The following is a 27,084-nucleotide window of genomic DNA, read 5'->3' on the forward strand; positions in this document are numbered from 1 at the left end:
TTTCTCTATTGATTAGTGTTGTACTGACTCCTAATTGTGTGGCGTAATGACTTTTGAAAAGCCTTCTACACATACTAAGAACTTCGAAAAGAACGTCACATTAAAGTCTTCCATCTCTTTCATTCGGGTTCGCTATATATGCTCGTTCTCTTTTGTTCCATACCTTTAATTGCCATCGCTCGTTACATGTTTGTCTCGGTCTAAAATACAGTCTAGACCATAGACCATATAGGCGATTTGACAGCCCGATCATGCGTGACAGATTTTGATTTGTCAGTGTGTGCACTAGCGGGTAGTTTAATATTCAAAGTATTAAGGAGCGAATGCCTGAAACGTGAAACGTGTCTGACTTTTATTAAACGACTGACGATTAAAGTAGAGGACTTGTAAGCTCTACAAAAAAAAAATATGTTCAGAAGACAATTTGTTATTTTTAAAGTGACATCCCTCACTTCTGGGAGTAATTATACCAACTACCACTTTAAAACACGGACGAGTAGAAAAATTAGGACTCCTTGTCACCTTACATAACAGTGAGGCACCAAAACAAGCCGGTTAACGTGTAAATACATAGACCCACGCATATACTTACACCAATACAAGCCGGTCGGCCGCCATTATGAGATTTGCCATCGTCTGTGACAGATCAGTTTGCGTCGCAATAAAATATCTTAAAAATGCCGCCGTGCGTTGTGGAAAGTGTATAAACAATAATATAAAAGTATTTGTGGATATATGGTTATTTAAGGGAGAAAAAATTGTGTATATGGTATACCCCGTAACCGCAAACACACTAGCATAAAGTTCGTAGGCATAAAGCTGGGAGTTCTTCTTTTTTTACTATTCCGTGCTTTAAAATGACAAATTGTATAGATTCCAAAGAGCGACAACTCAAGCCAATTTCCTATTATTAGGGTTGAACAGGTTATCGACTGTTAAGTAGATCATGTAGATGGATCCACAACCCGAGAGTTAAATAAGACATACCAAAATTAACGATCCATGCGTCATTCGAACGGTTTGCCCAGTTGGTAAGAGCGTTCGGACGGCACCCGAAAGGTCGCGGGCTCGAGTCCTGCATCGTTCATGAATTTTTATTACAAATTTAATTTGTATGTAATGTTCAGAAGTTCTAGTATATTGGAAGTCTAGAGTATAGACAGATGTAGGCTTAAGTTAGGCATAGGCTGTAAGTTAGTGAAGTACCATCGGCCGAAACCAAGTTAGTGGCCTGTATCGACACTTTACGATTTATTTGCTCAATGACGTTCTATACATAATATAGACAAAACATGTCGTATAAAAAGAAAGCCGAAATATGGAACATGCCAAAAATTACACCATAGTAAGCTTCGACTGCTGTATCTATACATTGCCGCATTTACTCCAGTTGCTTAAAATATTCGTGGTCAATAAGCAGCAATGTAAAATATTTATTAGTTCGGATTTGATTCAGACAGTGACAGTTGACACACGACTAAGAAGAATAGTGTGCTTACTTACTTACGTATTTACTGCACGATATAATTCTTTTGATTTTAAATGCAAATCAATCTGCAGCCTTGCCAGTATAACGTAATTGGACCTGTGTTCATGCCAGCTTCAAATTAACCCCAATCCGTCGCCACACTTGAATTCTATCCATAATTAATTAAAAGTGATCACCCGTTCAGTTTAAGTTGCTAATGATGCATTGTAAATATGTTGCTGTGAGATAGAAAATAATGTTTTAAAATAAAATTTTGTATTGATAAATAGTTGTTTTAATAATCTCTCGCAAAATGATTTATATTATCTTCAAAAATTGGAAAGTCAGTATGATGGGTTCTTTAAAAATTGTGTATTGGTGTTATCTCTGGTCTGGTAAATCCCAGTATCAGCACGAACCTTTTGACCACAGGCAATGCAGATCTGCTGCGATTGTCGGGGATCCAGTTCTAACGGCTAGATGACTTGACGTTGCGTAGAGACGTCGGTTCATTGTGTGTCTTCTACCGCATTTATCAAGGGGAGTATTTCGAAGAGCTGTTGGACCTGATTCCTGCCGCTGAATTCCACCTTCACACGACGCGGCGTTACTGTACAATGAGGTTTTCAAGGAACGTTCTTCTACGTTTTTTTTTATGAAAGTAAGGGACGAGACGAGCAGAATGTTCAGTAATTGATACGCCCTACCCATTATAATGCAGTGCCGCTCAGGATTCTTGAAAAACCCCAAAAATTCTGAGCGGCACTACAACTGCGCTCGTCACCTTGAAACATAAGATGTTAAGTCTCAATTGTCCAGTAATTAGTGAAATTACTGGGCAAATGAGCTACGGCGCCCTTCAGACCGAAACACAGTAATGCTTACACATTACTGCTTCACGGCAGAAATAGGCGCCGTTGTGGTAGCCATAATAGCCGGCATCCTGTGCAAAGGAGCCTCCCACTGGAGGAGACTACGGAGTGAAACTTTTTTCAAATGACAGCTAGAAAATTCGTAATTTAAAAATATTGAATTATTTGATTATCAAATGTCACTGACTTAAATCACTCAAAGTCAAATAAACTTATTTCAGTTAGGCCGAAACTCACTACAAATATTTCTTTTATTTTACTGAATTTACCATATTATGTTCGTAAAAAGTTGAGCTCGTGAGAAGATCACTTAAGAAACTAAACGGCCACTCTTTTCAATCAAATAGAGTATTTAACAATGGCTGTAATATACATAACAAATTAGTTTGTAACGTGCTGCATCCAATATATGAGTCGTATTAAAAAGTAATAAATATTATGTTGTATAAATATAAATTATCGTGTGTTGGATGCAATGCATCAACCTTCAGAGCTTGAATTCATTGTTTGTGTAAGGATGCTTCGTGAACATGATAGTCGTGATTACTGTCACATATAGCATCCAACAAATACAATGATTAATTAACTATAACCGGTCGACCTGGTAGCACAAGCAGTACCCGTTCACGAGTTGATGCGTGGACCAGCCATCATTCCCTTCGCACATATTTGAGGGAAGGAGACGATCCGGTAGGTACACGACGCCGCGGCATACAATGTCATTCAGTGAGCATGACGAACCATGTAAAACTCGGCTTAAATCTAAATTTATAAATTAGTAAGATTTACTAATATTGTAAATGTAAGTTTGTTTGTTACGTTTTCAGGCCTAAACCAGTAAACCGATTTTGATGAAATAGACTAGAGCTTGGAAAAGGACATAGCCTACTTTTTATTGCGAATAATAAATGGAGGGGTTGAGATAGGGGATGGAAGTTTGTATGAAAGTTCGTCATTATAGAAAATGACACCATAAACGTATTTAGGCACTTGAGGACAAGGAGAAATTTATAAGTATTTGTTCGAGCATTTTTGAAACTTTGACCTACATGGGAATGAAAAAGGAGATTAAAGTTCGCAGGGAAATACTATTAAAGAGACTGTCAATGTGTGACAAGTATCGTATCGTATATCGTACAAGATCGCCGCGAGCAGCGGAAGAGCAGTTTGTATGTGTATCTATTGTTTGCAAAGTATCCTAAAGTATAAAAAAATCTGCTCAAAGTAACTATTCCATGGACAAAGTCGCGGGTAAAAGCTACTTTTAACATCAAAAAGAGTAATTTCTGAACACGAATTCCAGCATGGAAGTAACGCATTAGAAACCAGTCGCAATGTCGATGCTCTGTCAGGATAGGAAACGCCCGTTCTTCTCAGGTCTGAGACATAAATTTTTGAATGGCTGGTAGGTGGTTTTGTCGTTCAATAAGTGATTTCATATTCTACTTTGGTTAAAAATATTTTTGGAATTTGAAACGGCTTATAAATGCACTGTCCGTTTTCAGTATAGTTAGCATACGCAAAATAATGACCCATTAGTAGTTTTTTTTAATCAAAATATTTGAACTTGACAACCTGTGGGTAAATAATGGTTTTCGAGAATATTCGACCTAAATCATCGCTGGTTTTTTTTCATGTCTCAATTAATACTTTAGTGTACCTGAATAGTCTGAATATTAAAACATAAGTACCAAAATTATTTTTATTATTTAATTAGTTATATTTAATTAACTTTTTTAAGCAGTCACATTTTCAGCGGGACAGTCTCCCTTGAAAGCGTTTTACTTTTACCCTAAAATCTAATTGAAAAATGTTACTTACAACTGCTACATAATTTGTTTCAATCCTTCAAATCCACAATGAGCGCAAAAAAATTATTCTGGGAGAGTTTCTTGCGCCGCTTCTTCTCTCTCAGAGCGCCATTTATTTCTAAGCGATAGTAGTATCTAGTATATTGGAGATGACATCAAAAAAAAAATTCTAAAGGAATCAAGTCAAATAAATGCCTTTTATGCCTCTAAAAAGTACCTAATTTATTTAAATAAATAAGTAACACTCGCGTTAATCAAAGAAAATACAATATGTGGGAACAGCATAGTTCAACAAGCCTAAAGGATGGTTATGACTTTGGAATAATTCTCATAATGTTACCACCAAGCCGCGGGTGTCGCTAACTTTAAGCTCTGTTCAAACTGAGGCTACTATCGCGGGGGACGGAAGTCGCTCCCGCCGATTGTGTCAGCTAACTTAGGTATATGGACGTGTTCAAATTGACGCGAGTAGTCGCTCAAGTTGAAACGAATCAAGAGCGGGACGCCCGGCAGGATTGTTTAATCTCACAATGCACGATGTTTCTCCACTGAAGATACAAAAATGACACGCGGGAAGTCACGTCAGTTTGAGAGGCTAAGCGAGCGAGCGAATTGCTCTAAAACGTCTCGCGCGTTATTCGCCTCAGTTTGAACAGAGCTTAAGGCGCGGTCATACCTCAATATTCACAAAAATTGGATTCTTAGAGAGTCGATTACAACATAACGCAATGAAAATATTGCGACGCAAAAAATACTTTACAAAATGAATGACTTAAAGAAAAATTTGAACTGAATAGAATATTTATATATAATTTGAAATGTCCAATAAAAAATTTGGAAGTTGCTTCCCAAAAATAAACTTTGGAGTTTAAAATCTCTGAATATTCAGCGATAACAACATTCTTTTTTTTAGAGAATTTAATAGAATTAGTATTTATCTAAAACTTAAACCGAACAATTATTCAATGTAATATGTATATTTTGAATAAACAAAAGAAAACCAGTAAAATAAATGCCCATTTGCAGCTTAGCCACATGATCAACTCAAATATTTTACTAGTGGTTGTAGCGTTTACAATCCAAGTCAGTCCGCGCCTTAAGCTTTAGTCACCACCACCGGCCACTGTTCAGTGCGTGGTTACTTGTACTTATTATAATATACTAGTAATTGCCCGTTGCATTCGCAACTCTCAATACTGCCTGTCAGCCATTAACGGCCGTTTTTAATAACCTGTCTATCCTTAGTTTATCTTACTAGAGGTAGACAAATCTATCCTTTTACGCTTACTTTCAATAACAATAGCATTGGGCTATAACTAATAACAAACTATATTGGACATAACTATGGATAGATAAGTCTTGTCATTAAACGATGATAACAATCTATCCGTAACATAACTAGAGATACGTTATTGAAAACGGCCGTAAGTTGGCATAACGATTAACGCCAAGAAAGGGAAGATATTAGTAGAATTCTTTGGCGTGGTGTGTTGTGGTAAGGTTGCAAGTCGCAGCGAATGTTCCGCACTCGGCAGTCGGTACTCGTCACTCGGCAGTGTGATTGCAGTTTTCACGCGCGGCGCACGTATCGTAGTGTAGTACAGTTTGCCGACGTTCGTGTAACTTCGTGTAATTCACCGCTGTCACTCGCGCCCCACCTGTGCCCGACTCTATTCTCCGGCTTCTTCAGTGAAGCCACCGCTCCTGTGTGCTTTGTCTGTAAGTGCTACTCTATATATTACTATGCATATAGCGTGGCGCTAAAATGGCATTATTAAATAAACACACGGAGCTACTTAACCAAAAAAAAAATTAAGTAAATCATTGAAATTTCCAAACAAGCAAATTATGTACGCACAAGGAGGCTCGTAGTTTGTGTCAGAGCTTACGCCAGCGCGCGGCTTCTATTTTATACAAGTCGTTCCGAAATGTATGTATTTTTATATCCCTTGTGTTTATTTACTGTCGCCATTTTAGCGCCGCTCTTTATTAACTAATTAATTCCGACACCGACATGTTGCAAACCGTCCAACTAATATAACGGGTAACAAAGTCACCCTACTTGATGTGAAGTGATAAGTGTACATAACTATTACATATAATAATGAAACATTATAACTATGAGTATAACTAAATGTTATTAATATTGTTGGTAGGCAACGCATGACAACAGGCCAGGTTTATTTCTTTAGTATGAATAACAAGCTACTCTCAAGTCTTACACTCGCGATACGTACCTTTTGTTTTAGTGTGAAAATAGAGGTTAGCAGTTCGTTGCTATTTTCAACGTGTTAACAACTGTCACACTCTATCATTACTGAACTAACCTACGCTTGGCTTCGCTGTAAAAGCCCTTAGGACTATCAGCACAGACGAGGTTTTTAGTCGGTAGGGTGTGTTTACACCCAAGACCGACATATCGGCCCCATTTCGGGATCTTCAATGCGTAAATGTATTTTCCTCCTCTCCAAAAAAACACTATCTAGACGTATATCTAAGTAAATAGATATAAAGGCAGGGCTGGTAAGTACATAGTTCGCCAATCGCTCGAAAAAATTGCAGACGTCTCCGTTTGCGATTTTCCGAGGGTGATATTGAGGGTCTCAATACATCAGATGAGAGAGATTGAAACTACTCCCGAATGGTTTTAGAGCTTTATAATAGTAAAAATGCGTTTTTTTTACAAAAATGCTAACCTTATTATAAAAAAAATTTAGACAGGTATCTGTATTCCTTTTTTTTAGTTTATCATTATAAACGATAATACAAGTTATCAAAATCATTTAAATTTACCGATGATTAAAAAATATGTCTTTACCAGTGGGCTCCTTTGCACAGGAAGCCGGCTAGATTATGGGTACCACAACGGCGCCTATTTCTGCCGTGAAGCAGTAATGTATAAACATTACTGTGTTTCGGTCTGAAGGACGCCGTAGCTAGTGAAATTACTAGGCAAATGAGACTTAACACCTTATGTCTCAAGGTGACGAGCGCAATTGTAGTGCCGATCAGAATTTTTGGGTTTTTCAAGAATCCTGAGTGTATCAATTACCATCAGCTGAACGTCCTACTCGTCTCGTCCCTTATTTTCATTAAGAAAACTGAAATTGTAATGCTATGTTAGTTAAAAAAGAATCAATTTAAAGTAAAATTAAGAAGATTGCTTGCAGATAAGACATTCTATAGCCTTGATGAATATTTTAAATATAACTAAGTTAATTGTTACGATAAGGTAATTGCTTTATAATATGCAAGGTTTTTAATATTTCAAATATACATAAGAGATTTCCATCTATATTTTGACCCATCATGATATCTCTGGAACCATAAGGCGTAGAGACTTGAAATTTAGTAGGAATATTCCTTTCGCTGCTGAGATGGTTTGGACATGGTCGAGAAAATGAATGAAGAACGATTGACGAAGAAAGTGTATAAGGCCAGTGTGAATGAAAGTGGTGGAAGGGGTAGACCTACGTGGACGTTACGAGATCAAATCAGGGACGTCTTGAAAAAAGGCCAGGTCAAGAGTACCTTAAACCGAAGAGCATGTATGAAAGGAGTAATGAAAGTGGACGAAGCGAAACAAGTATGTAAGGATCGTAGCAAGTGGAAAGAAGTGGTCTCTGCCTACCCCTACGGGAAAGAGGCTTGATTATATGTATGTATGTATATATGTATATTCCTTTCGTCGAGTAGAGCTCGGCTAAGAACGAATCTGACAAAAATACCGCCCGCAAGCATTTTTTTTATTATTAACAGAACAACGTCTGTCGGGGCAGCTAGTAATATATATAAATTAAAATTATTTGTTAAACGATGACGTTGTAAATTTTGATTTAAGAGTGGTAGATAATAAGTTTCTTGCCACTTATTCTGTTTAGAGCTCAACCTTTCCCGAAGTGGTGATTAAAGTAAAAAGAAAAGAAAACTTTTGACATTCGTAAGTGTCAGTTCCTTGACTTACATGAATAAAGTGGTTTGGATTTGAAATGAAGGAGACAGACACATGCATTTTACAAATAAAACAATTTATGCATACTGTAGGTACTAATGTAAAAGTTTTTTACTGTTTGTTTGTGCACACTAATCCCAGAAGCGGCTTAACCGTTTTTATGATACATAATCATGCGAAATCTACGCGGCGCGGGTTTACTTATATATATAACTAGCTGACCGGCAAAACGTTGTTTTGCCATATAAATTGTATTCATATTTTCCTTGCTAGCTGATAAGAGATGGCGCTAGTTGTATTCATTAGTAACAATCACACTTCTTTTATATTTTGTATACTTCACACTATAGTTTTATAAATTATAGCCTATTTGTTATTCTGGTGTGTAAGCTATATTATTGTAAAGTTTCATCAAAATCTATTCAGTAGATTTTGCGTTAATGAAGTTCAAACATACATCCAGACATACAAACTTTCACATTTATAATATTAGTAGGATTAATGACACAGTCTTGGTCTCGGACTAAGCCACCTGTAGGTAATATCCAATTATTTGAACTCCGACATACTATACTATGTTTACTGTAATATGTTTTGAGATCCAAAAGGAGCATTTTCGCGTTATTTATATTATTTATTCTATTTCATAATCTTTGGAAACATACAGCTAGCAACTTAAGATCTTATGGTACTGAAGGCCATTTATAAGTTATCGCTTTTATACGATTGAATAAGATATTTCATTTGCTAGTTTATATACATAAATATGCAAATATATATACAAAACTTAACACCTAAACGGACGTACATATATTCAATATACACTCACGATTATTGCATTATAATACTTAAAAATAAATACATTATATAAATTCTAATTTAACATAATGTTCATTTTACAATCGTTTATTGAGATATAAATATTCAAATAAACAATAAGGAAATCTTCTCATTAAACTTTTATAACTATTTACAAACTTATAATAATAATCTATTATTATATTAATTGTAAGCGTTATTTCAACTTTAAATTTAACTTCCTAGAAAATATTTAAGAGAACTTATCATATTGACTGTGGGTAGCTTTTCAAAATATTATTGGTAATATAATTTGTGTACATGTTTAAGCAACGTATCTAGAATCTGATAATTATAATAAAACACTTTACCTTAAAAAATATTAACTTGATATGCCTACTAATCGGCTAAGTCGGGAATTTCGTTTGTATGTTATATGTATAGAAGCGGTGAGAGCACTGAGCCCTGTGGAACCCCAGCCGTGAGAAGGCGTGGAGGGGACAGGAAACCTTCGTGTCTGAAACGAAAAGTTCGGTCATAAAGATATGAAGCCACTATGCGTACTAATCGAACCGGGAGGCCTAGAGCGTATAGTTTTTCTATAACTCCTTCATGCCAGACTTTGTCAAAAGCCTTGGCAACATCAAAGAAGACAACGACTGTCTTCTTATGTTTCGGATAAAAACCGCTACAGATGTACTCTACAAGCTGTCTAACAGAGATACAACAAAATGGAAAAGGAAAGCGAATCTATTACTACTGTAACCCTTTTTGACTGACAAGTCGTTAACAGACAGTTTTGCATTACCTCCCTAGTATTTTGAATACTAGGGAGATTATGCACATATTGACAAATCATAATTGTTCACATGTGATCCGGTTGTCAGGTCATCTAGTATATTCCGTCTCACATTAATATATTGACACATGAGTAAACCTATACATATAAATAAAATTGGGGTGTCTGTTTGTAATATTGAAATAACCGTTTTTTTCTACATGTGTATGAATATATATAGGTAGATACACCAAAATAACATTTTTTTAAAAAATTATCTGACTGTCAGTCTTTCTGTTTGTTCCGGCTAATCTCTGATATATATCGATCCGCTGGACCGATTTTGACGGGACTTTTATTGGCAGGTAGCTAATATTATAAGGAGTACGTTTATATTAGAACAATTATTTTATTTTAGAAAAATAAGGTAATGTTGCAATGTCCAAGAAACGGTTTAACTCTAAAAATAATTTATATGGCATACCAACGTTTGCCGGGTCAGCTAGTAGGTAATTTTACCCTAACAGAGAAGGTCAAAACTTAAAAAGCTTCATCGGTAATACGTGGCTAAAGTGGCTAGCGAGTTTATAACATGCGATAAGACAAACAGCTCATGATAAGAGGCAAGCGGCATTCGAGGAGACTGCTGAGAGAAGCTTGAAAGGAAGAGCGGCTTTATGGATGTGCCAAATGAGTGCTGGTGGCTTTCTTTGTGACCGTCAAGAGAGCACTCCATATATACTCCATAAATACTCGTGGCTGTCTCTGACGACATCAGGAATCCAGTGTTTAAGCGCTGGATCTCTGTTCACATGGACAAGAACAAAAAATGACTGCACAAATTTGTACAAAATTTATATAGTTTTAGTTAGTCTAATTTTACTTTTAACTTGGCACCCCTTTACAGTGTCCAAAATTTTTTGTAACTATGGGTTTTATTATGCCTGAAATAAATACCTTTTATTTATTTATTTACATAAGAGTATTGCTGATAATAGAGTCTGACTTATGATTAGATAGGCTAGATTGTGGATACTACAACAGCGCCTTTTTCTGCTGTGACGCAGTAATGTGTAAACATTATTGTGTTTCGGTCTGAAGGTCTAATGTAACTTAACATCTTATGTTTCAAGGTGACGAGTGCAATTGTAGTGCCGCTCAGAATTTTTCGGTTTTTCAATAATCCTGAGCGGCACTGCATTATAATGGGCAGGGCGTATCAATTGCGTATCAATCAGCTGAACGTCCTCGTCTCGTTCCTTATCGTCAGAAAAAAATATATTTCGGACTATAGTTATTCAAACAAATTGGTTTAGTTTATGCAAAAATTGTATTTTTTATAGAATATCTTAATATAAATCCAGTGTCCTGATGTTTGTTGCCAGTGAAATCCTAAACTAATGAACGGATTCTAATGGGGTTCACTTCATGGAGTGCAGTTTCGTCCAACTTGAGAAATCGGATTATTTTTGTTTCGTTTGGACATACTTTCTATAAGAGAATTTATTGACGCACCGTTTGACAGTTCTGCTGTGAAGCAATTTCATTATAACAACAGGGAACACATTCTACGAAATAATAAAAGTAGTTTATTTATCATATGCTAGCTGACCCGACAGACGTTGCTCTGTATATAATAAATAAAATAATGTTATTTTTATAAATTTGTCAATAATATATTATAACATCAAGAATTGCTACCTAAAAATGCACCCTGCTGTTGTATTGAAATTGTTTCACAGCATAACTGTCAAACCGTTGCGTCAATAAATTCGACGGGGGACACATCAAAGGAAAAACAAATTTGTTGTTTTTATTTATTTCCGGGCATTTTCATATTTATTCACCTTTTAAACCTTCCCTGTACTTCTAAAATGATGAACTACAAATGATTCTAGACCAAAATTAGCCAAATCGGTCCAGCCGTTCTCGAGTTTTAGCGAGACTAACGAACAGCAATTCATTTTTATGTATATATATAGATGTATGTCGTGTCAGCTAGTACAATAATAGTATAATTGAATAGAATAAATCTATTGATAAGAAACCACCACCACACAAATTCAAATTCAAAATCACTTTATTACATAACAAAACAAAATGGATAATAAAGTCTATAGATAGGATAAATGTGTTAAATTTTCATTTTTGTTCAAAGTAATATTGGTATCACCATTTGACGACCTGTATAGCCGAGTGGTTAGCGATCCTACCTACTAAGCTAGAGGTCCCGGGTTCGAATCCCGGTAGGTGCAAGCATTTATATGATGAATATGGATGTTTGTTTCCGAGTCATGGATGTTTAAATGTATTTATGTATGTTTATATGAATTTATGTATGTTTAAGTAAGTATATTGTATTAAATATATCATTGTCTTGTAACCCATTACACAGGCTATATATGCTTAACTCGGGGCAAGATAATTTGTGTAAAAAGTGTGTCAATATTATTATTATTATTATCACAGATCAGAAAAAACTAGTTTGGATATTAAAGTCATCTCTCTGCCTGGTAGAGAACAATTTATCGATTTGGTTATAACTTATACTGTTAATAACTTAGTCTGTACACTGTACTCGATAACAAAAAGTGGCCATGCTTTATAATACTTGAGACACGCTCCAATACTCACTGAGGACACTTGACGGTCTGCATCATGAACTTAACAAAAACCTTTTTTGACTAACTTAGCTTTTCCTTATTTGTGTAAAACTTGACACATTATTAATAATATTGTGGTTAGGAAGGTTGTTAATGGCAAAGTGCCGATACCTCACTAACCTCGTGTCATAGGTATAAGTATGTTGAAGGTTAATTAAAATTAGGTCCTTTTTTATGAAAAGAAGGGACGAGAGGAGCAGGACGTTCAGCTGATGGTAATTGATACACCCTACCCATTTTAATGCATTGCCGCTCAGGATTCTTGAAAAAGCCAAAAATTCTGAGCGGAACTACAATTGCGCTCGTCACCTTGAGACATAAGATGTTAAATCTCATTTGCCCAGTAATTTCACTAGCTACGGCGCCCTTCAGACCGAAACACAGTTACACATTATTGCTTCACGGCAGAAATAGGTGCCGTTATGGTACCCATAATAATTTTCAGTAATTATTATTTTTTTATATGAAAGGACAAACGGGGAAGAGTGGGGGGAGTGTTGAGGCAACCTCCTAGCCTTGCCGGCCTTTAAATGTGCTCTAACCTAGAATGTTTTTAAGTCCCATCGGATCGGGAAAAATCAGCAGCTATTTGATTCCACGAAGGGGCTGTGAGAGGCAAGAAATTTTGTTGTAAAACGCGCTGTTGTTAAATGATGCTGTTACATTATCTCTATAATAAAAAAAAAACTATGTTTGCATTAATTTAATATAATGGTTTATACACGCAGCCTACCATATTTAAATTTCATAGTAACGCATCGTAACGTCAAACGTGTGAGGTGCGTGAGTACTAACTTCTTCCCGGACGTTGCCGTTGTAAGGCAGCAAAAAGCGGCCAAGTGCACTTGCACTCGGAGCGGACTTGCCCATGAAGGGTTCCACAGCAGCAAGTCACATAATATAAAAGTAATATAGAAAGGAAAATTATATTCAATTATTTAAACGGAAAAGACAAAAAATCTTTGCTCAAAATCATACAGTGCAAATGAGCTCTCATCATTTATACGTATTAAAAAAGACTACTTACTACATCTCGTTCAAACCAATTTTCGGTGGAAGTTTGCATGGTAATGAAGTTACAGGGGGGCACATTTTACCACTTTGTTACTTTGTTAGTTAGTTTAGAAAAAAAATTATATCAGAAACCTCAATATCATTTTTGAAGACTATCCATATATACCCCACACGTATGGGTTTGATGATAAAAACTTTTTGAGTTTCAGTTCTAAGTATACTTGAACCCCCAAAAATTATGGTTTTTTTTCTACTTTTGTGTGAAAATGTTAATGTGGTTCACAGAATACATCTACTTATCAAGTTTCAACAGTCTAGTTCTTACCTATAGTTTTGGAGAAAAGTGGCTGTGCTTCTCACGCATACTAAACTAATATTCCTGGCCTGTTTTTATCGGTTGTCTAACAACAAGAGACTCTATCTCTACGTATAAATCATCTAAGAATGTTGCATTCTATTGGGAAAAGTATTTTCAAAATCGGTTCAGTAAGTACAGAGATTACCCCCTACAGCTTCACAAACACGCAAACTTTAACCCTTTTTAATATTAGTATAGATAGGGTACATTATGCGACGGAAAATGCCACACCAAAACTTCACAATAATAATTATAATATTGATACACTATTACACAAATTATCTTGCCCCAAATTAGGCATAGCCTGTACTATCTATGGGTACAAGACAACGATATATTTAATACGAAATACTTACTTAAAAATACATATAAACATGCATGAAACAAACATCTATATTCACCATATAAACCGTTTAATAAGTTTGAACCTACCGGGATTTCAACCCGGGACCTCTAGCTTAGTAGGTAGGGTCGCTAACCACTCGGCTATATAGGTCGTCTATGAGAGATTACTTCAAACAGCAAAACCAAGCAATTGCGGTAAACGCTATCGTCAGGCGCTGCTTAATGTAGGATTAACACTATTAAAGAGGATATCCTCCTCAGCGCTCATATGTCACAAGTTAGTACCATTTGTTCCTTTACAAATCTCATTAAAATGCTAAGCCCCCGATTTCACCAATGACACTTTAAACTGAGTTTAATAAAACTCAGGTTTACGTAAAGGAGTTCAAATGCCAATCTTGATCTCGACTAAATACAAAGCGATTTCTTTTTAGCTTGTTTTAAACTGAGTTTACATGTCCTAAACAATAGAATGTTTCAAATGTAGAGTAAAGTACAGTAGTAAATGTACCAGTGGGAGGCTCCCTTGCACAGGATACCAGCTAGATTATGGGTACCACAACAGCACCTATTTCTGCCGTAAAGCAGTAAAAATTACTGTGTTTCGATCTGAAGGGCACCGTAGCTAGTGAATTTACTGGGCAAATGAGACTTAACATCTTATGTCTCATGGTGGCGAGCGCTACTGTAGTGTCTGTCAGAAGTTGGGGTTTTTCAAGAATCCTGAGCGGACTGCATTGATGGGCAGGGCGTTTCAATTACCATCAGCTGAACGTCCTGCTCATCTCATCTCTAATTTTTCATAAAAAAATTGTTAAATTTCAATATTTCTATTACAATAACGACAGTGACAGCTATTGAACGCGATCAAATAAGTTGAACGTCCAAAATTCGGCGGTCAGCATTTAAACGCGTTAAGGCTATAACTACGTTTAGCTTGCGTTGGTGAAATTAGAATTGAATCTGTGAACTCGTTTGCAGGCGTAAGCTTAGTTCAAAGTGTTCTAATCACGTACTATTTCAATGGTGAAATCGAGGCTAAGACTGGGCTGTTGTATAGAAATCAGAGGACATAATAAAATCTAGCCCAATAGAGACAGTTGATCTTTGCAATGTTTCTTTCAATACAGTTGTTAAACATGGCGTGCTTTCAGAGGCTATATTTGTGTATCGAACGTTAAAAATCCTCGCCTTCGGCTCGGGGATGTTAATAACGGCTCGTTTGCATTAAACTATTTTCCAGCCTTGTATCACAATACTATTGTATACTCATCAACCATCATAATATATAGCACTCAAATAAATACAAATAGTTTATTTTGCCTCAAAAACTTAGTACCAAACCAACCAAACGGACTAAACCATGTACCAAGGTTTCACCAGTGGCCGGCTCCTTCGCACCGGATGCCGGCTAGATTATGGGTACCACAACGGCGCCTATTTCTGCCGTAAGAAGTTATGTGTAAACATTACTGTGTTTCGGTCTGAAGGGCACCGTAGCTAGTGAAATTACTGGGCAAATGAGACTTAACGTCTTATGTCTCAAGGTGGCGAGCGTAGTTGTAGTGCCGCTGAGAATTTTTAGGTTTTTCAATAATCTTGAGCAGCACTGCATTGTACAGGGCGTAATAATAACTATCAGCCGAACGTCCTGCTCGTCTCGTCCCTTATTTTCATAAAAAAATGTTACTACGCCCTTAAAATACCTACTACACAAGATCTTATTTCACAACCACTTGGTACAAATATTCAAAAGAAGTTTTACAATAAAATTATTATAGAGATAAACCGCTTTATTTAATTTTCAACAATAGGTATTTAATTAAACTTTGCTTTGCATATGTTTGATTCTTTTAAATGCAACGTGCTTATAAATTTGTTTGGGCACTGTTTGGATTTACTGAATGCTAGCGGATGCATTGCATTGTTAGGTTAGCGAAGCGGGTGTGGCTGTGCTTTTTATATTATCCCAGGCTTTGTTAGTTCTTGTGACGCATCATCACTCACTACAGTTTTCATCTCCAGCAACACTGTTTCCCGAAATGTCTCCGCGATCGTATATATCTAACGTGAGGCAACGCTCTTGTGATTCCTTTTGGGTTGCAACAACTCCAACTTACATACATTTTTAACTTCCCGCTAAGAAAATTGAAAAATTTCAAAAATTAGGAAGTTATTGGTTTTACGCCGATTTCCAAAATCGATCTCGACGTTTTAAGGTCCAAGGAAGGTTCGCTGATTCCCGCGATGGTGTCCGTAACTCTGTATGTATGTATGTTTGTTTGTGTGTGTGTGTTTTTTTTTTAATTAATTTATTGCAGTAGCCTTTACAGTGTGTGTGTTTGTGTGTGGATTAATGTAAACCTCTTATAACTTTGAACGGCTCGACCGATTGTATCGTTGTTCACGCCATTCGAAAGGTTGACCAAACTTAGATTTTGAATACAATTCGGACCGATTCGGATCGGTACATTTTAAGAAATCTCAAAAAAAAATTTTTTTAGAGAGCCTCCTCACAACTCAAGCACATCTCACCTATAACTAATAATAAATATAGTTACAAACCTATCTTGGATGACACCGACTCCAAAAATTACTAGTTACGATAACTAGAATTAGATTAATTAATCATTGTTTTGATATAGTGTTTTTGAAGTCGGTTGTTTTTTTTTGTTCAAATTTTTTTATTTTATGATTTTTGTGAATTTGAAGTACACTGGACAAATTACAAATAATGTAAGTCGTTAAGAAGTCCCATTGATCATCATATTCGACTACGACAATTACTTGGCCATATCTATGTAATGGTAGATGACTTAAATATCCGGATACCATAAAAAAGATTCGGCCGAGTATCGTTAATTTGCTCCTTAGAATTAAAGAGTTCCGTTACTTTGTCATGGATTCCGTAATCAGAACCCAACCAAACTCTCACCAAACTATCTTTAAAGTATATCCTTCCAATAAAAAAAGAATCATCGAAATCGGTTGGCGCGATATTGAGTTACTCGTAATTTAACATCCACTTTGCTATACGTATGTATAGCAAATTTAAGACTTTTATGGTTTTCTCATGGATGCCATTATCAGATTGGGACCAAATACAATGGGATCATACGGGAAGCACCAGCGTTCAAATAAAAAAAGAATTATCAAATTCGGTTTCACCCAGTCGAAAGTATTGAGGTAACAAACATAAAAAAACATACCGATGAATTGAGAACCTCCTCTTTTTTTGAAGTCGGTTAAAAAATAGGATCAATTTCGTATATGACTCGACATGTTTAAAGTCTTTTCAAACAAATAATCTTTTACAAAAATTCTATTACAACGTAAAAGATTATGAAAATTATATGTGTGGCAATGAGCTACGATAATGGCTTTGAGCTTTCAACTACTTGTATGAAAATATGGCTCTTATTGTTCAAGTAGACGTTTTTAGAGTGGCAATAAATTTTTTGCCACTTGAATTCAAAGCTCAGCTTTGTAAAGTAGTGAAATTTCTCAAAGTTAAACATTCATAAGTGTTATTTTGAACCCTAATTGAATAAATATTTTTTGGAATACAGCTGTTATAGTTATTTATGCAACTGTTGTGCAACAAGGGGTATTAAAACACGAATGTGGATTTATCTCACGAGGCGAAGCCGAGTGTGATAATAGTTTCACATGAGTGTTTTAATACCTAATTATCAACAGTTGCATACAAGACTTTATTTACACCCAGAATATGAATATTCTAAAAGATTCTGAAACAGTTAGCTTACTGTTAACACTAAAACACCAGTCCTAGTAGTAACCTAATATCATTCATTACTGATTATATACATATAAACTAAGTATTGAAACAATTATTTATTTTAGTAGTAATTTACATTTTGTATAGTGCAATAATTAAAATTCACTCGAATATAATGTCCTTTTGCAGCGTTTAATATGAATCGCTCATTTTTTGTAAACAAAACGATAAAAATATCGGAGCAAAATGGCGGGGATTCGAATAACCTACTTTTTTTACGACGCTGTGGAACGCGCGTAAACGAAAATGTTTTTTTTTTTAAATTCATACAGATACCACGCATCGAGCAATAAGAATGTGGCTGTCTGTTGAAACTCTTTGCGCATGAAGGGATTGAAAAAAAACATAGGAATGTTGTTATGAAATTCAGTACAACATTACAACACTCGTTTGGATGATGAGGGTGTTTTAATGTTGGCAATAAGCAAACTCTTTCAGAATCTTTAATAGAAGATTTAAAGCATGGGTGTAGATAAATCAATTTACACGATTAAAACTGTGTGAAATAAAATTCAATAGTTATATAATTTTAACAGTAATATATATCACTACTTCGTGATGCACAATTAATATTTCCAACTTAGAGTAAAGAATATAGAATAGTACAGGTACAGGTACAGATACGATACGATTTAGATCGCATAGCCCTAATACGTAGGTCACACTAAAAGTTTTGCGTAATTTAAAAAAATAACATGTTATAACCAAAATGTTATGTTTATTGTTTTTCAAAATACTCTCCTTCACATTTTAAACATTTTTTCATGCGATCGAACCATTTTTTAAAACAGGAGGACCACAGTTCTGTAGGCATGTTTTCTACGTGCTGATTGAACGCTATCAATGCCTCTTCGGAATTGGTAAAAGTGAAACTTCTCATCAAATCTTTGATTTTGGGGAAAATACAGAAATCACAGGGTGCTAGGTCGGGGCTATGTGCAGGATGGGTGACAAGTTGTACTTTTTCGGAAGCTAAAAATGGCTTAGTTTTGTTGGCCGTGTGTGAAGAAGAGTTGTCATGATGAAGGAGAACGCGGCTTTTCGCGCGGTAAACAAATGGTAGAATACCACTCGGCATTAACACTCTTTTGATCTTCAAGTGGAATTGTGCAGATGGGACCCGTAGCTGAGAAAAATAATGCGATTATTTTTTTACCAACGTTTCTCGCCTGCCTCACTTTTGTTGGCCTGTTCACATTTTCAAACACCCATTCACAAGATTGCTGATTTTTTCGGGTTCAAAACAATAAATCCACGTTTCGTCTCCTGTGACAATGTCATAAATAGCATGTCGGTGGTCGTACTTCATTAGCATCTGTGAGCACCATTCCACAAGAGCCTGCGTCTGCTGCGCTGTCAGTTTCCGAACTTTCAATTATTCATCGTGTAAAATTTTCTGAATTTGGCTCATACCAATCCCCAATAGTCCTCGAATTGTCTCACAGGTAATCAGCGGGCGTAAAAATTTTCTTCATTTAGCCGCTTAACTGTAGCCACATTATTATCGTTGACGGCAGTTGAAGACCGCCCTTCACGAAATTCGTCATGTAAAGAAACCCGACCTCTCTCTAATTCGGCAAACCATCGCCTCACGGTGTTCAAGCAAGGTGCTTCTCTCCCAAAAGCATTTTGAGGATGAGCGGCACAGTCTTGCGGAGATAGAGAACTTTTAAAATCATAAAAATCATCGCTCTAAAATCTTTTCGACTTAATTCCATTTCCATTGCGTACGTAGAACTTTGTTGTGTGATAAAAAACAAATGACAAATGATTTCCCGCCAGTTGCTTCTTTATATTACTTAGAAGGTTGCAACTTTTCAAAAAATATAACATTCGAAATTCAAATAGTTCCGACTAGCTAGAAGTGCAAAACTTTTAGTGTGCCCCATGTAACCTAAGTTGCCTCTCTTGCCTCTTTTGAAGACGTTAAGGTTGTTTTCTTTAAAAAATAATGTTATCTGGATATTTATTTATTTACACAAATAAAATTTGAAAACAAAATTTTACGAACGATGCAGACTCGAACCCACGACCTCTCGCGACCGTGGGAGTGCTCTTCCAACTGCGCTAACCGTTCGAGTGACGTATCCTCATAAAATCCTGTATGCATTGTTCAACTCTCAGGATGTGGCTTCGTATACAGGATCTACTTTACAGTTGATAACCTGCTCAACCCCAATATTTGCATATTAGGAAATTGACTTGAGATGTCGCTCTTGTAAATCTAAACAATTTGTTATGTTTTTAAAGTGATAATTCTCACTTCTGGGATTAATACACAGGTCCAAATAAAATATTGTTTTCAAATTTTACTTGTGTATTAATCCCAGAAGTGAGGGTTATCACTTTAAAAACATAACAAATTGTTCAGATTCATTTATTTATTCAATACTTACGTGCAGCAAACGGTTATATAAATCGGTAATTTATGATACACAATTAATATTTCCAACTTAGAGTAAAATACATGACTTAGTTGACAGTTTGACCTCGATTTGCAACAACCGGGGTACCCCCCGCTCCCCGCACCCAGCACCTGCTGGGTTGGACTGGGGTTGGGGTGCCCGAACTCCGGGGTCGTTGACTCTTGAAAGTTAGAATTAATGGTCATTGAAGAATCTATACACTAAGTTTGAGATTTATATAGCTTACTTATACTTTGCTCAGACTTTACTTACGTAAAACATACCTACTCTTTGTATTTTTTATGGAAAAAGGAGGACAAACGAGCGTACGGGTCACCTGGTGTTAAGTGATCACCGCCGCCCACATTCTCTTGCAACACGTGAGGAATTACAGGAGCGTTGCCGGCTTTTAAGGAAGGTATACGCGCTTCTTTTGAAGGTACCCATGTCGTATCCTCCCGGAAACACCGCACAATGAAGCTCATTCCACAGCTTTGTAGTATGAGGAAAAAAGCTCCTTGAAAAGCGCACAGTGGAGGACCGCCACACAATCAGATGGTGGGGACGATATACTGTTTATATCGATTTCGTTTTTATAGTCATTTGACAGCTGAAATTATGCTAAGCTTTAGCTAAGACAGTCGAAAACAAAAGTCAAGTTCGCATTTTATTACACTTCGCTAAGTTTTACTTAAGTAACATCTGAGCTAAGTCTAAGTACTAAGATCTAAGTCTATAGATCTCAGCCTTAATCGTATAGGTCCTCTATTATTAAGAATCGACAAGGTGTGTTATCAATATTTTTATGAAAATAGGGATGAACACGTTGTTCAGCTGATGGTAATTAATACGCCCTGCCCATTACAATGCAGTGCCGCTCAGGATTCTTGAATAACCTCAAAAATTCTGAGCGGCACAATTGCGCTTGTCACTTTGAGACATAAGGTGTTAAGTCTTACTTGCCCAATAATTTCACTAGCTACGGCGCGCTGGAGACCGACACAAAAATGTTTACACGTTGTTTTTACCACGCGTAGTATCCATAATCTAGCTGGCATCAGGTGAAACACACACAATGAAGCGACGTCTCTATGCAACACCAGGTGATCGAGCCGTTCACAGAGCACTGGTGGGCTTTACAGGACGGCCTCTGCGTAGCGGCCGCGTTGAGGCCGTTGGAACTGACAGCTGTCAGCGGATAACACATGACATGCATAGTGCAGGGTCACTTGAGACTGTCGTTCCTTGAGCTACAAACAGACATAATGTCAGTTCAACCTATGTGGTAAACACTAACAATTGAACGGCGTTTCCTACGTTTCTTTCACACTTACCACAGCAGCCGGATCTTATTCATTTTATTATTTAGTCTTTTGTGCAGTGTGTATTCAGAATAGGACAGAAATATATTTAATTACCTTATGGAGTGAAAATAACATGACACTTGGTAAACATCATGAAGCAACACATCAGTTCGTAAACGGGCACAACATGGGGTGAAGAATTGATAAAAAAGAAGAATTGAAACTCCCAGCCCATCTTTACAAAATTGCTAAGCCTACTACTATAGGTGGCTAAAATTATTGGTGGCTATAATTCTAGGTGGCCTTTGCAGTAACAGACAAGAACTATTTATAATTATCTCCTATTTAATCGGCTATACTATTTGACGACCTGTATAGCCGAGTGTTTAGCGATCCTACCTACAAAGCTAGAGGTCCCGGGTTCGAATCCCGGTAGGTGAAAGCATTTATATGATGAATATGGATGTTTGTTTCCCGGTCATGGATGTTTAAATGTATTTATGTATGTTTATATGAATTTATGTACGTTTAAGTAAGTATATTGTATTAAATATATTATTGTCTTGTAACCCATAACACAGGCTATATATGCTTAACTTGGGGCAAGATAATTTGTGTGAAAAGTGTGTCAATATTACTATAGAAAGTAAATGTCAAATAAAGCTTTTATGTATTTTTTTCTTTTTTTTTTGTATTTCAAATGAGCGTACGGGTCACCTGGTGTTAAGTGATCACCGCCGCCCACATCCTCTAGCAATACCAGAGGAATCAAAGGAGGGTTGCCGGCCTTTAAGGTACCCATGTCGTATCGCATCGTGTTTCTTAAAGTTGTGCTCAATTAGTCCTAGTTTATTGTCTAGTAATTTCTATATGAGCTCTCAGCAAATTATTTAACACAGCTGCGCAACACTATTCTCAATATAAACTTGCGTTAAGGTAAACACATTATCTCGTGTCAAGCTAGCTAAGTTAAACACACGCGGCCTCGCTTATCTCCAACTTGGCGTGATATAAAACGGTTCTCTGTTAACTTGTTACGAACGGAGGTAACGAACACGATGTTATTGTATACACGGTGATACATAATAATATAGCATTATATTATATTAGAGCCGGTGAGAATAAGGGCAAGAGAACACGAACTTATACGGGGCACTCAGGAATTCAAATTCAAATATTTTTATTCAAAATAGGAATATCGCTTATTTAAAGTCAAAAACTTCCATCCAACAGAAGAACGGACACAAGAAACTCAGCGGGCGTCTTTTTTTTTCATAAAAATATGGTTATAATATAATATCGTACAATAAACAGTTAAGTATAATTAAATCACCTGGATGTGTTCGCTCTATAATAATACCACTATTAAGAAACGCCATTTATAGTCGATCAAATGACTCGTCTGGTTAAAGGCCATATTTGAAAACATAAAAAATCATTATACGAAAATGTTCCCGACGCAGATCCATTTTTCAATGAGACACGATAATTAAATTTAGCTATGAAAAATATAAGAGAAATGTATTTGAATTTAAAATGATGAATATTTTTAAATAATCACTATAAGCCAGGGCTAAAAACTCGCACATAAAAACTATTTTTCGTAAAACCTTTCTGAGTGGCTTAGTAATTTAATTTTATATTTTATTCAAGCAAATTTTGTAAATTAAGCTGAATTATTTTTGAATTTAAAACCTCTTTTGGTGCGTCGAGCACTTTATTTATTGGGTACTGAATGTGACTGAACTTTAACGATCGGTTTGTTACATCATCATCAACCGGAAGACGTCCACTGCTGGGCAAAGGCCTCACCCAAAAATTTCCTCGACGATCGGTCCTGCGCTGCCCTCATCCAACGTATTCCAGCGATCTTGACACTATCGTCGGTCCGGTGGGGGGCCTAACAACACTGGGTATACCGGTACGTGGTCGCCATTCGAGGACTTTCCTGCCCTAACGGTCATATGTCCGTCCAACTACGTGCCCTGCCCACTGCTACTTCAGTTTCACAATCATTTGGGCTATGTTGGTGACTTTGGTTCTCCTAAGGATCTCCTCATTTCTGATTCGATCTCGCAGGGAAACTCCGAGCATAGCCCTCTCCATTGCCCTCTAAGCGACCATGAGCTTTCTCATAAGATGAAAAAAGATAAAGATGTACTCACTTTCCGTGAACACAGTTCTATACCTATTGGGTCTAATTAAACTTACTTTGATGAAATTTGCATTACAGTCGGCTGCCTGACATTATGTTATTTAGCTGACTTTTTTGGATCACTTAGTGTAGTAACATGATGTAGAATTTTTAGTTCAAGACATGGTCAAAGTAGTAAAAGCTTTCATATTGTCCTTACAACACTCAATAACTCATGAGGAAAACATTAGACAGTTAATGTTTAGTTGGTTTTCGCAAAAGTACTACTGTGAAATGTTATTAGGTACCTATAAGTCCATTAAAATTTTTTACTAAATACAATGATATATTAAAATTATATAACACAACTATAAAGAATCTTCAATTCACTAAATATACCTACTAAAATAATATTCTGTCATTTGTATTACTTCCATGCAAATCAAATTATGCATTCGATTATTGAGGAAGAAATGAATGACTAGACTCAACTAATAATAAAAAAAAGACGTGTGGCACTCAGGGACTGCCGCGGTAAAGCTATTGCATAGCATTTTTTATCAAATTATGCAATAATAATTATTTATTTATTTTATTTATCAGTAAAATTTAACTTGCAAGATTTGATTACAAACAGACAACGGGACAGGCGAAACTAAATAAAAATGCTTGGCATAAAAATTAAAAAAACGTGATAAAAAAAATCAAGATGTACCCCAGGCTCGAACCTGGGATCTTCGAAAATTTATTGAATAAGGCGTTACTTTGCGGAAATCCATAATTATACAAATTATTTAAGTTTTCTTTAGTGTTAATTCCGCCAATATTTGTCTTTAAAACAATTCGACACGTGTTTCGCCTCTACACGAGGCATCCTCAGGACGTGTTGTCTCGCCAAAATCTGGCACGAGACTGAATCTTCTGCACAAAAAACATACGTGATAACCGCTGTTCCACTGCAACTGTAATGACCGTGCCGAAATATCTATATACATCTAGTAAGTAAGTGTTAGGTTATTTTCGTTACGGAATTTCTGGATTCGGTCTCCACGCTCAAGGCCCGCGATAGATGCTATGCAATAGCTTAAAAACAAATCATGATGAACAACTCACGTAAAAGCATTATTACTTAGCAAAACTGCAAAGTATGGTAAGCTATACCTTTTGCGAATGCATTTGTAATTCCATATGTGCAGCGCTGTCTGTTTGTGTGAACCCTCCCCCACCCGCCTGCGGTCGCCTCTCCTCGTAATTCCATTTCAATTGAACTTCTCACGATTGAAAATTCATTTGAAAGCTGACCTACTTAAAGCGCTTTGAGATATCTGATATAAATTGGAAATCTATTGCGATGCTATTTTCTTTTCTGAAATATAACTTTATTCCTTACAAATTAGTTTTACATATACAGGGTAACGTATCCGATATGTGCAACAGTTACGGTGTAGGTACATAGCTTTGCCAAAACATTATTAAAAAATACTAATACTAAATTACTTTAAATTTTACATTAACTAATAACAATAATATAAACTAAATCCTTACTGCCTTAGCTACCAAATCTTTACCTTAAAACTATATAAAGAGTTATATAGAAAATTTTAGGTAACTCAGCTCTCGGATACTTGTAGGGGACCTTTTATGCAATGCGACTGAGCAGGTAGGTACTCACAATTTACATTACGATTAATTGTGCTATGGAGAAAACATAGGTCATCATAACTTTATGTACCCAACAAACCACCGGTACAATGCCGGTAACTTGTAACAACTAAATCACAACTAAAGGTCGGAGAAAGGATTTAGGCTAGAGCTGAGTCAAAGAATTTTTGCAACAAGCAAGCATTTTTACAAGGATGATAAATAAAAATTTTTTGATAGTTAGGGTAAAAGTTTCTTCGCATTTTATATGAAAACTTAAGACGTTTTTACAAAGTCTCATTTATTCAATATCTACCCAAAACTAGTAGTTTTAGTAGGTAAGTTAAAATTATAATTGCTTTGTTTTACTAAGATTAGTTGCTTATGCTTCTATTTCCTTGAGTTGTGGATCTCGTTCAAGTAAAGGCCTCTTCCAGTTTTATCCTTAATATTCTATTTTTGCTCTTATGCATCCAGTCTTTTCCTGCAATCTCTGTCATATCATCAGTCCACCGTCTGGCTGGTCTGCCGACTCTTCGTTTGCCTAATGTTGGTTCATCTTCTGGTTAGGATTGTTCATTGATTATCAGTATATCGTTAATACCATGCCTGCCCATTGCCACTTAAGCTTCAGGGCTTGTGCTAGTGCAATGTTTATCAACATCTAATTACAGTAATGTGTCATTTTGTTCGATAACTTTCTGCCACCTTTGGGTAGGTATATCATCCCGTAGCTGTAGAAATTTTGAGACTTTTGATCAAAAAACGCGACATGTAGTTTTAGCAGACAACTCCCAATGTTAACCTAAATAATTCTGAAGAGACTGAAACAGGTAGCAATCTGAAGGTGAGGGGGATGAGTGCGGATACATTAACAATTGCCAGCCAAACTCTTGAAGATGCGAATCGATGGTTCGATCCCACGATCCCAACTATTACGAGTCTGTGAACCCTGACCGATCATTGCCCACTGTCTTTTTTGGAAGTTCATGTCGAACGTGGTCCAGTATCACCAGTTGATAATATGGTATAAAATATGGTTCAGTTTCGTTACGTCTCAATAAAGAATCACAATTCAGTACATGGTTCTGTTTTGTGTATGTACTTTTTCTCAAATATGTGTTCAATTTCCAGTCCTTCAGCTATGTCGTTGTTGCTGATATTTAAATTTTGCTCCACTGTTACAAAAGTGGCGTCAATATACTCTAGTGCACAATACAAGTAATAGAAATAATAGAATTCTATTAATGTATTGTGTCTGTTAAATGCGACGACCAATAAAGTAAGCGATATTACTTATCTGCCATCTAACATGGAAGGAACTTTTATAAATTTCTTAATTTTGATTTGTTTAATATCGGAATTTGTTAAGCTCCGAAAAAAAACAAATAATATTTTGAATCTTCTATTTTTTAAATATGAAGTTTTTATGAATAGTTTTCATTTCGAGGTGAAATTGCTTTAAAAGAAAAAGGGAACCGTTATATAAACACTGTATTGTTTGTCTGCCTGTGAGCACCTGTTAGGAGCTTTGGTTATTGAAAATAAACGTTTAGACTACTTCCCACTGATCCGGAATCATGGAATTTTTCGAGTAGTTCTCACAGTGTCTTAGATGATCTGACAGGTAATCTCAGCACAGTGCAAGTAAAAAATCATTATTTGTTTAAAAGGTACGAGGCGAGCAGGACGTTGAGCTGATGGTTATTGATACGCCTTGTACATTATATTTCTATTTGCAT

At 36.2% G+C, this 27,084-nt stretch overlaps 1 protein-coding gene across 1 annotated transcript in view; it reads left to right on the top strand.

Moving 5' to 3' along the window:
• Positions 1–5,676: 5,676 nt before the first annotated feature.
• Positions 5,677–27,084, top strand: part of LOC126970956 (uncharacterized) — a 70,859-nt gene continuing 49,451 nt past the window's right edge. Inside the window, exon 1 of the mRNA XM_050817101.1 lies at positions 5,677–5,870. The gene's annotated coding sequence lies outside the window, so the exon portion shown is untranslated. The remainder of the gene's footprint in view (positions 5,871–27,084) is intronic.

Source organism: Leptidea sinapis, chromosome 22, assembly GCF_905404315.1.
Source record: "Leptidea sinapis chromosome 22, ilLepSina1.1, whole genome shotgun sequence".
Taxonomy (NCBI): Eukaryota; Metazoa; Arthropoda; class Insecta; order Lepidoptera; family Pieridae; genus Leptidea; species Leptidea sinapis.